The sequence below is a fragment of the Aegilops tauschii genome, unplaced genomic scaffold, assembly GCF_002575655.3.
Source record: "Aegilops tauschii subsp. strangulata cultivar AL8/78 unplaced genomic scaffold, Aet v6.0 ptg000786l_obj, whole genome shotgun sequence".
NCBI classification, from domain to species: Eukaryota; Viridiplantae; Streptophyta; class Magnoliopsida; order Poales; family Poaceae; genus Aegilops; species Aegilops tauschii.
The window spans coordinates 9,691-17,687 of NW_027333015.1; the positions used below are offsets into that span (position 1 = coordinate 9,691).

The following is a 7,997-nucleotide window of genomic DNA, read 5'->3' on the forward strand; positions in this document are numbered from 1 at the left end:
AGTTGAGACTCAATCTGGAGACGTTTCCGCCTATATTCCTACTAATGTAATCTCCATTACAGATGGACAAATATTCTTATCTGCGGATCTATTCAATGCCGGAATTCGACCCGCTATTAATGTGGGTATTTCTGTTTCCAGAGTAGGATCCGCGGCTCAAATTAAAGCCATGAAACAAGTAGCTGGCAAATCAAAATTGGAACTAGCGCAATTCGCAGAGTTACAAGCCTTTGCACAATTCGCCTCTGCTCTCGATAAAACAAGTCAGAATCAATTGGCAAGGGGTCGACGATTAAGGGAATTGCTTAAACAATCCCAGGCAAATCCTCTCCCAGTGGAAGAGCAGATAGCTACTATTTATACCGGAACAAGAGGATATCTTGATTCGTTAGAAATTGAACAGGTAAATAAATTTCTGGATGAGTTACGTAAACATCTAAAAGATACTAAACCTCAATTCCAAGAAATTATATCTTCTAGCAAGACATTCACCGAGCAAGCGGAAATCCTTTTGAAGGAAGCTATTCAGGAACAGCTGGAACGGTTTTCTCTTCAGTAACAAATAAATTTTGCATGTCTACTCTTGTTAGTAGAATAGGAATCGTTGAGAAAGCTTTTTCATTTGAATCATGCAAAAAAGTTTTCTTTGTTTTTAGTTTAGTATAGTTATTTAAAGAATAGATAGAAATAAGATTGCGTCCAATAGGATTTGAACCTATACCAAAGGTTTAGAAGACCTCTGTCCTATCCATTAGACAATGGACGCTTTTCTTTCATATTTTATTCTTTCTTTTATTTTTTTGCTTCTTCCGAGAAAAAACTGTTAGACCAAAACTCTTTTAGGAAATCAAAAAATCCAGATACAAATGCATGATGTATATATTATATCATGCATATATCATAAAGAAGGAGTATGGAGCCGGTAGTGGGAATCGAACCCGCAACCCCAAGGTTATGAGCCTTATGAGCTACCAAACTGCTCTATACTCTTAAACTAAAGAGGGGTAACTAGTGGATAAAAGAGGGTTGGATACGCCCCTCTACCAATATCTATACAAATAGAATAGTCCATTTATACAGAATGGTAAAGAGGGCTCCTCTATGATTATCAATTCCAGAAATCCATACAAATACGAAAGGGTATTTTATCCTTACCAACTGGATCTTGTTGCACCCGGTAACAAACACTCATAAACCATTTCTCGAAGTACGTGTCCGGATAGCCCAAAATGTCGATAGTTAGCTCTAGGTCTTCCGGTCAAAAAACAACGTCGATGAAGGCGTGTAGGTGCACTATTACGCGGTAGGGATTGCAATTTTTCTCGCATTTTCGTTTTTTCACTCAAACTCAAGGGAGAAACTTTGCTTCTTATCTTTTTTTTTAAAGATTGACGAATCAAATGATATTTCTGTTCTAATTTCTGCCGCTTCTTCTCCCTCTGAATCAAACTTTTTTTTGCCATAATGTGTCGTTGCTATTATTACCAAGTATACGGTTCTAATCCTAGATGGAAAAATAAATAGAAAAAGAAATCTAAAAAGGCAGATCCTCCCTCTCTATCAAGAGTAATGAACTAGGTGCTGATACAGTACAAAAAAACAAACTAAATTAACCAAACTTGCCTGATGTTGAGGCAATCAAGAAAGCTGCATAAGTGAATATATAACCCACGGAAAAGTGAGCTAATCCAACCAATCTTGCTTGCACAATGGAAAGAGCCACGGGCTTATCTCTCCAGCGAATTAAATTAGCTAAAGGTGTGCGTTCATGAGCCCATGCTAAAGTCTCAATTAATTCCTGCCAATACCCCCGCCAGGAAATTAAGAACATAAATCCAGTAGCCCAAACAAGATGTCCAAATAAGAACATCCACGCCCATACCGATAAACTATTCATCCCAAAAGGATTATATCCATTGATAAGTTGTGAAGAGTTTAACCATAGGTAATCTCTTAACCATCCCATCAAATAAGTGGAGGATTCATTAAATTGTGAAACGTTGCCCTGCCATAATGTGATATGTTTCCAATGCCAATAAAAAGTAACCCACCCAATGGTATTTAACATCCAGAAAACTGCCAAATAAAATGCGTCCCAAGCAGAAATATCACAAGTACCGCCGCGCCCTGGGCCGTCACAAGGAAAACTATATCCAAAATCCTTTTTATCTGGCATTAATTTGGAACCGCGTGCATCTAAAGCGCCCTTTACTAAAATCAATGTAGTTGTATGCAAACCTAGAGCAATAGCATGATGAACCAAGAAATCCCCAGGTCCTATTGTTAAGAAAAGCGAATTACTATTCTCATTAACAGCATTCAACCATCCGGGCAACCATAGGCTTCGACCCGCATTGAAAGCGGGGCCATTCGTTGAAGATAAGAGTATATCGAACCCATATGTCGTCTTGCCATGAGCAGATTGTATCCATTGGGCAAATATAGGTTCGATCAAGATTTGCTTTTCTGGAGTACCAAAAGCAAGCATGACGTCGTTATGAACATAAAGGCCCAAGGTATGGAATCCTAGAAAGAGGCTAGCCCAACTTAAATGAGATATGATAGCTTCTTTATGGTCTAACATTCTTGCCAATACATTATCCTCATTCTGTTCCGGATTGTAATCCCTAATGAAAAAAATAGCTCCATGAGCAAAAGCCCCTGTCATGATGAACCCTGCAATATATTGGTGATGAGTATATAAAGCAGCTTGAGTAGTAAAGTCTTGTGCTATGAATGCATAAGGAGGTAAAGAGTACATATGTTGAGCTACTAAGGAAGTAATAACCCCTAAAGAAGCTAGAGCAAGACCTAACTGAAAATGAATCGAATTGTTGATTGTGTCATAAAGGCCCTTATGCCCACGCCCTAATCGACCCCCCGGAGGAGTATGCGCTTCTAAAAGATCTTTAATACTGTGCCCAATTCCGAAGTTAGTTCGATACATGTGACCGGCAATGAGAAAAATAAATGCAATAGCTAAATGATGGTGAGCCATATCGGTCAGCCACAAACTTTGCGTTTGTGGGTGGAATCCCCCAAGAAGAGTTAGAATGGCAGTTCCCGCTCCTTGAGCGGTACCAAATAAATGATTACTCGAATCAGGGTTTTGGGCATAAAGATTCCATTGACCCGTCAAAAGGGGTCCCAACCCCTGGGGATAGGGTAATACATCTAAGAAATTATTCCATCGAACGTACTCCCCCCTGGATGCGGGAATAGCAACATGAACTAAATGTCCTGTCCAAGCCAAAGAACTTACCCCGAAAAGTCCTGACAAATGATGATTGAGACGAGATTCCGCGTTTTTGAACCACGAAAGGCTTGGTTTCCATTTGGGTTGTAGATGTAACCAACCCGCTATTAAGGACAGCGTAGAAAGAAATAATAGAAAAAGAGCTCCAGTATAAAGATCCTCATTGGTGCGTAATCCTATTGTATACCACCACTGATAAACTCCAGAATAAGCAATATTCACTGGACCAGCAGCACCTCCTCGAGTAAAGGCTTCCACAGCGGGTTGACCAAAATGAGGATCCCAAATCGCATGAGCAATAGGTCTTACGTGTAAAGGATCCTGTATCCATGATTCAAAATTTCCTTGCCAAGCTACATGAAACAGATTTCCGGACGTCCATAGAAAGATTATTGCTAATTGCCCAAAGTGAGAAGCAAAAATGTTCTGATAAAGACGTTCTTCAGTAATATCATCATGACTTTCGAAATCATGTGCGGTAGCAATACCAAACCAAATACGACGAGTAGTGGGGTCCTGAGCTAAGCCTTGGCTAAACCTGGGAAATCTTAATTCCATAATGCCTTTCAAATCCTCCTAGCCACTATCCTACTGCAATAATTCTCGCTAAGAAGAATGCCCATGTCGTGGCAATTCCACCCAGAAGGTAATGGGTTACTCCTACAGCGCGTCCTTGTATAATGCTCAAGGCTCTAGGCTGAGTAGCAGGAGCAACTTTTAATTTGTTATGAGCCCAAACGATAGATTCAATGAGTTCTTGCCAATAACCACGGCCGCTGAATAAAAACATTAAACTGAAGGCCCAGACAAAATGAGCACCTAAGAAAAAAAGACCATATGCAGATAATGAAGAACCATAAGACTGAATGACTTGCGATGCCTGTGCCCACAAGAAATCTCGAAGCCACCCATTAATCGTAATGGAACTCTGTGCAAAGTTTCCCCCTGTAATATGAGTTACCACCCCTTGATCACTTATAGTACCCCAAACATCCGACTGCATTTTCCAACTGAAATGGAAAATGACTACCGAAATTGCATTGTACATCCAGAATAAACCTAAGAAAACATGATCCCAGGCGGATACTTGACATGTTCCCCCTCGGCCAGGCCCATCGCAAGGAAAGCGAAAACCTAGATTTGCTTTATCGGGTATCAAACGGGAACTCCGAGCAAATAAAACACCTTTCAAAAGTATTAATACAGTCACATGTATGGTAAATGCATGAATGTGATGGACTAAAAAATCTGCGGTTCCTAATGGAATAGGTAACAAAGCCACTTTGCCACCTACTGCTACTAACTCGCCGCCTCCCCACGTTAAGCTAGTACTTGTTGTTGCACCAGGAGCTGTTACGCCAGGCGCAGTAGCATGGATATTTTGTACCCATTGAGCAAAGATAGGTTGTAATTGTATGGCAGTATCCGAAAACATATCTTGTGGACGGCCTAAAGCACTCATGGTATCATTATGAATGTACAAGCCAAAACTGTGAAAACCTAGAAATATACATACCCAGTTAAGGTGGGATATGATTGCATCGCGGTGTCTAAGGACGCGATCTAATAGATCGTTGTATCGAGTAGTTGGATCATAGTCTCTTACCATAAAAATTGCTGCATGTGCAGCAGCACCGACTATTAGAAATCCGCCAATCCACATGTGGTGTGTGAACAAGGAAAGTTGTGTACCATAGTCAGTAGCTAGGTATGGATAGGGAGGCATAGAATACATATGATGAGCTACAACAATGGTTGTAGAGCCTAGCATAGCTAGGTTAAGAGATAATTGAGCATGCCATGACGTTGTTAAGATTTCATAAAGACCCTTATGGCCTTGTCCTGTAAATGGGCCCTTGTGAGCCTCCAAAATATCTTTAAGTCCATGGCCAATACCCCAATTGGTCCTATACATATGACCTGCGATTAGGAAAAGAATAGCAATAGCTAAATGATGGTGCGCAATATCGGTCAGCCAGAGACCACCGGTTACTGGATCTAGTCCTCCGCGAAAAGTCAGAAATTCTGCGTATTTGGACCAATTTAAAGTGAAAAAAGGGGTTGCTCCTTCGGCAAAACTAGGATAAAGTTGAGCCAAAAGGTCCCGATTCAAGATAAATTCATGAGGAAGTGGTATCTCTTTAGGATCCACCCCAGCGTCAAGAAATTGGTTAATTGGTAAAGATACATGAATTTGGTGCCCCGCCCAAGAAAGAGACCCAAGTCCTAATAATCCCGCTAAGTGGTGATTCAACATGGATTCTACATCTTGGAACCAGGCCAATTTGGGAGCGGCTTTGTGATAATGGAACCAACCAGCAAAAAGCATTAACGCTGCAAAAATCAATGCACCAATTGCAGTACAATAGAGTTGTAATTCACTAGTTATTCCAGATGCTCGCCAAAGCTGAAAAAAACCAGAGGTTATTTGGATTCCTCGGAAACCCCCGCCTACATCACCATTCAATATTTCTTGCCCTACTATAGGCCAAACTACCTGAGCACTGGGTCCAATGTGAGTAGGATCACTTAGCCATGCTTCATAATTGGAAAAACGGGCGCCATGAAAGTACATGCCACTCAACCAAAGAAAGATAATGGAAAGTTGCCCGAAATGAGCACTAAAGACTTTTCGAGAAATCTCCTCCAAATCACCAGTATGACTATCGAAATCGTGAGCATCAGCATGTAGGTTCCAGATCCAAGTGGTAGTATCAGGGCCCTTAGCTAGTGTTCTTGAGAAATGGCCGGGTCTGGCCCATTCCTCAAAAGATGTTTTTACAGGATCCCTATCCACAACAATTTTTACTTCTGGTTCCGGCGAACGAATAATCATTAAGTCCTCCTCTTTCCGGACAAGACATACAAAGAGACCCGCCAACTGTCTTTTTAGTGAATCTTTGAAAGATATATATTTTGAAAGATAGATTTTGAAAGATAGATTTTGAAAGATAGATATTGTGATTAGTTCTTTTCTTTACTATCTACCATCCTTCTATTTTTTTTTAGTTATTCACTGGAGCAATTATATATTGAAGTCAATCCGAGGCAAGTGTTCGGGTCTATTATGACATAAAGATTAGGTGCCTAACGGACATTGTTTATCTTGAAAAACAAATATTTCTCGACGTAAGAAAAAAATCTTTTTTATTTTTAATTTAAGAAACTAGTGTATTTTTTTTTGAGGGCATAAGCTCCTATCTATATCTACTTTCCTTGAGCATAATATAGGGTTTTTTATTTGATTCTAAATTCCAAGATAACTCATTAGAATTATTAATAAGATGGTCCTAATATATTAGCAATATTTAGATTGCCCCCTCTTTTTATTCAGTTTATTACTTCTATTCTAGACCCTATCCCTATGGTTTATTCTTATGAAATATCATATAAAATAGAAGGTATAAGAAATGGATATAATGAAATTCTTGATTCGATCTTACGACCTAATTTATTTGATTAATGGATCAACAACCAAACCACCCATTTTATGAAAAAGAAGGAGCATGGTCTTATTCAAATTCAAAGCGCTTCGTAATCTTCAACCAGTTCTGTGCTTCAATATAATTTCCCGGAGTAAGCGCTATAGCTTGTTTCCAATATTCAGCAGCTTGATCAAACCAAGCTTCCGCAATTTCCGAATCACCCTGTAGAATGGCCTGTTCTCCTCGGTCGGAATAGGAAGTTCCTTCCCTTAGAACCGTACTTGAGAGTTTCCTACCTCATACGGCTCAGAAATTGCTATCTGAATTTCCCCTATCTTAACTGAATTCGATTTATCAAAAATCGATCCAATTTGTTCTTGGGTTAAGCAGAAGAAATTAATTACCTAAGTTTCAAACCCTAATTTTTATCAATAATCAGTTTGATCTTTTTTCCCACCTTCAGAAGAATGAAGCATAGATAGATATAGAGCCTTCGTTCAAATTTTCTGAAAGGTAACTATCCCGTTTTCATATATGAAATCTCTATAGAATCCTTGAAAAAGACTTTTTTCCATAAGAAAGAAAAAGAACTTACTATCTTTGGGATCTGATACTACACCGCTGCTTAATCCCTTAGTGGATCGGCTCTATTACATAAGCGGATTCCTAAATTTTGCCCCATATCATGGGATAAGTAAGCAGTTTTTTTTAGTTGTATCGACCCAGTCGCTCACTAATTGATCTTTACGGTGCTTTCTCTATCAATTTGAGAAACTTTATCCATAGAGTAGTAGTATAGGCCATACTTTCTTCGTTTTTTGATTCTCGTGAAGTGTCCTTCCTTCCTACAGCTGATAGGGAAAAATCGTTGTTTTTACGATCCCTATGTAGAAAGCCCTTTTTTCTAGTATTTACTAGAAAATTTGATCCTCTCTTTTTTTTTTTCTTTCTATAGTGGAGATAGTCGCACGTAATGACAGATCACGGCCATATTATTAAAAGCTTGCGGTAAGAAGGGGTTTCGTTCTAGTGCCCGGAAATAATATTCCAAAGCCTTTGTATGCTCTCCATTGCTTGTGTGTATAAGGCCTATGTTATAGAGTATATAACTTCGATCATAGGGATCGATTTCTAGTCGCGTAGCTTCATAATAATTTTGCAAAGCTTCCGCATAATTTCCTTCGGATTGAGCCAACATCCGTTACGGTCGTTCATTCTATTCAAAAAATCTCCGTTCCAAAACCGTACATGAGGTTTTCATCTCATACGGCTCCTCCCTTCTGTACATAATAGTACTAAGCGAAATAATCTATAGA

At 39.4% G+C, this 7,997-nt stretch overlaps 1 non-coding gene across 1 annotated transcript; it reads right to left on the minus strand.

The window, feature by feature from the left end:
• Positions 1-694: 694 nt before the first annotated feature.
• On the minus strand, positions 695-766 carry TRNAR-UCU (transfer RNA arginine (anticodon UCU)). Its single transcript has one exon. It is a non-coding gene; the product is annotated as a tRNA-Arg (tRNA).
• Between the last annotated feature and the right edge of the window lie 7,231 nt (positions 767-7,997).